Raw genomic sequence first — 4,434 nt, forward strand, 5'->3', positions numbered from 1 at the left:
AGGTACAGACATTCACAGCTCATTTACGTCTATGTCTGGCTGATTATCGGTCTGCTGAATGTGCTGCTGTCAGAGCCACAGCCACATTAGCGCTCATTCACTGAGACACGTTGGACTCTCACCAAGGAGTAGTTAAGGTTTGCCCAAAAAGATGTTAGATTTGTTGCTAAGCTGCTTTTTTGGAAAAAAAAAGAAAAGAGTCACTAAAGGGGTCTTAAAAGTTGCCAAATTTAGTGAGGAAGCCACTAAGTTGACAACACTGGTGACATGAAGTCCCGTCCTCACAGTGAAGCTGCATCGCTCTCACAGCCTCCATCTCTGAACTAAACCAGCTGATTCTGAATGTAGCCTTACTGGTGGCTACGTTAGCAAGCCAGCTAAGAACATGTACAGTAAATAAGACAACTTAGGAGCCACATTTCCCCTCTTTTGGTGTCCGGTTAACCGTGTCCCCACACCTCCAGCCCCGGCACCAAGCTAGCAAATACCGGACCAGTCTGTCCACTGAACACACAGACCAAACTGCTATCAACCCTCCATCAAACTATCAGCAAGCATGTTGTCCATGTAACAGAGCGTTACTGGAATTAGTAACAGTGATGTAATGACTGAATTTCAAATTGTAATTGCTTACACTACTCCTTAATGAAAACGGTAACTAATTACTTTAACATGCTAGAGAGTAATGCCAAACTTCCCAACGCTGACCACTTTGGCATGTTGAGAAATCCCAAGCTTGACAGACTTGCTGTGCCCAGTTACATTTACTGAACTATAATTTGACAAACGCTGTTTTGGGAGGGGTTCATTCATCCACAAGGATGGTTTTTAGTCCATACGTAAAGTTGAAAATTCTTCAAACAGCTTTTAACATTTGAGAACTTTGCTTTCCTTTTGTAAAATGAAGGGTTTTGTAGTAAAAAAGGTTTATATTCTCTCAAAAAAAAAAAAGCATAGATTTGGCTTCCGTCAGGTAATGAATTGGCACTTTCGAACAACTGCAGAGCAAGAAGTGATTGTATGTATTAAGTGAGCTCCTGTAACGCCATCGTGTTACACTGGATTGACCTTAAGGTAACTTCTGAACTCAGAGCATGAATAGTCATAACACAACAGGAAGGTATTTTGTTGCTCTGGAAGAATGATGACAGAAAATGTTAGGTTTGCAGCTGCAGACTGACGGAGTCTGTGAGAACGTGGATTGGATTCCTTCAATTTTCATCAGGACAGTGGACGCTTGTGAAGAAATGCTGATGATTTAAATCATAGCTGCCATTTGTTCCCAATTCCAACATGAATAAAACCTGAGCAGCTTTAATTCATTTTATATTTCATCTCCTCCCTTTAATTTCTTTCCTTAGAGGCTCCTCTGTAATTTATTTTCCAGCCTCGATTTAGTGAAAGAAACAGAGCGAATATGGATGAGTTTCTCCTCTGTTTGAAAGACCAAACACAGCTTCCAGCTCCACTGTTGAACCAGGTTTATGCTGTTTGATTTGTGATTGTTTACATCATGCAAATATCAGATGCAGATAAACAGATTTTCTTCATTTGACAATGACATTTTCCTGATAACTGAATCAGAGTCCGACATGTCAAACAGGAATAAACAAGCACTTTATTTGAAAATGCATCTGGTTGGTTTGTTCAAAGTTTAGACTCACTTCAATCTGAATCGTTCTCTAAAGGGGAAACTTCACCAATTTGCAGCATCTGAACAAATAGGGGTAAACATATTGGAGCTTATCTCTCGGGCATACTGTAACGCTGCGTTCTGTGAATGTGACCTTCATGCCTTCATTGTGTTATGAACTCACCCTACAAGGCCATCAATCTTGCCAGACTCATTGAGATTCATATATAACACTGATTTAAGTTAAAGGCAAAGTGGATGTTTTGTTGCCTTCTCAGGGGGGGCAAGATGAAAAACACCTTGGGTGGTATGGTGGGTGCAGGGATAAACTGTCAGGGGGAGAATTACAACAATTTCAGTGTCCTTGTCTTGGTGTCCTGAATGCACAACCCCGATCTGGATTCTGTTCAGCTCTCTCAGCTTTTTCACTCAGGACGTCTAGCTGGCAAACTGCCACTTTTAAGTGCCAGGACTCCGGGAAGATGGAGATGAGGTGACAGAGTTTGGCAGGTGAACTGGAGACCGATGATGATTACATTAGTGTGGAAGATGAGGAGAAGTAAAACAGACACGAGGGTGAAAAATAGACAAAATATTTGCCTACAGCTAGTTATTGATGTTCTCTACAGCATGCGTCCAAGACGGAGTAAAAGACAGAATAATGACTTCATTATATTCATCATCATCATCTTCTGTCCCAACAGAAGTATTCCTGGCACAGATGTGGCTGAAGATAGCAGGTATATTTATATTTAGTTAATTTTTATTAAATTTTAATCTAGATTAATGTTGGATCAACTGCATTTCTGTGAGAAGACAACAGCATCATGTGAGAGATATTTACTCCGAAGACTTCGACACAATTTATAACAGCATCCTGTCATAAGCTGTCCCAGGTAGCAAAAACGTCTTGTCGCAACAGTGGCCGTCATCCAGCTTCCCAGGTTGTCAGATTTATAATGAATGAAGAGACAGCATTAGCCAAAGAGGACCGGTTTGACTCCAAGAGACACTTTTGGCCCAAAGCTGCTGACTGGAGCTGATCTGAGTAAATACTGTGCCAAGTCCGAACTCCAAAACTTAGTTATAGTGTTGAAACAGTTGGCTGATGTACAATTGGAAATCAATGTTCATTTTTGAAACAATGGGTCACTGATTTTAAACAGATGCAGACAAAAGTGGCGACCATTGATTTTCCAGCTAAAACTGACAGGAAGAGTTTTGCAAGCGAATTAAAGGACGAGTCCACAGTTTTTCAAATGTGTCTTAAAACAACAGTTTTTCTTGCTGTAATCATTCCTCCTGTTCATACTGACCATTAGAAGATCCCTTCATAATGGACTTACAATGGAAGTGATGGGGGACAAAATCCACAGTCCTCCTTCTGTGCAAAAATGGATTTAAAAGTTTATCTGAAGCTAATATGAAGCTTCACTATCAAGTAGATATCTTTCAACGTTACAGTGTTTTTAGTGCCAAAGTTCCTCTTTTTGTTACGAAACTTCCACCTGCAGCTCAACAGGGAAACACTGTCCGAGGAAACACAAAGAGGGAATTTGATGCTAAAAAGACTGTAAATGTGTCAGATATCCACTTGATATGACTAACTCAGACTGATGAAGCTGAATAGAAGCTTCACATCAACTTTTAAATGACTGTGTGGACACACTGTGGATTTTGGCCTCCATCACTTACATTGAAAGCACATTTGAAGGATCTTTTAATATCCAGTATGAACAGGAGGAATGATTACAGCGAGGAAAACCTCTTTCACTGTTCATATGGACACCTGACTGTTGGACTAAGACACACTTGAAAAATTGTGAACTGAAGTTTTTCAGCTGAATCGTTTTAAAACGAGAACCCTGATGGCTACATGATGTCTAGCAGACTGAGACTAAAGCTGAATGTCCTGGGCAAAAAGTCAGAATCCTCATCACTTCATGTATGTTTTATAACAATATGTTTCACTTTTACAAGATTAAAGACAAGTTTGTTTAATTAGTGTGTTATGGGGATTTTATGAAATAACGAGATGTTTTAGATATATCAAGGAAAAGTATTAAGTAATAAAAGGAAAATATGTGATACAAACATGAAAAATTCTCGTAAAAAAATGTAACAGATCTCGTTTCGCTCGAGCTTCTAATTCTGAAAAGAAACTTTTTTTTTTAGTCATTCTGGCAGCAATATGCTACTGAACAAACTTTCTTCACAGACTAGAAAAACTTCTTGAGTGTGAGATTGTCTCAGTGTCTGAACTGTCAGGTTCAGTTAAAGAGACACTAATCCACATGTGCAGTGGTTCAAGTAACAAGAAGCCAACAAGAATGAGGTTAAAAACTTTTATGTTCTGGTTGAGCAACTTTAAGACGTGAGTGATTGATGATTTAGATTTTCGAACTCAGAGAACCAGCGCTGACGTAAATACTGCTGTTACTGAACCCTAAAGGGAAGTTAGTGAGAGGTTTCTAGGCTCCAATAAGTAAAAACTTTCAAATGTTTCTGTTATTCTGAAATGTCTAAACCCACAGATGAGGCTCAATTAAGCTTATTGCTGAAATCCACCGGGCATGGCGTCACGTAGACTGGGAGAAGCAGGGTTTCCTCCCTGCGACACAAACTCCGTCTCCATCACTGCTTGAATATTGAGCTTTGCTAAGTGATAATGCAGTTGGTTATGCAGTGTTTGGAAGCATAGGCTATATTAACTGATACGGAACAACAGCATCATGGACACACATTGATTTCATTGATTTATTTTAATATGCAATGTAAAAAAAAAATCACATTGCCTCTAG

Source organism: Thunnus albacares, chromosome 7 (assembly GCF_914725855.1).
Source record: "Thunnus albacares chromosome 7, fThuAlb1.1, whole genome shotgun sequence".
NCBI classification, from domain to species: domain Eukaryota; kingdom Metazoa; phylum Chordata; class Actinopteri; order Scombriformes; family Scombridae; genus Thunnus; species Thunnus albacares.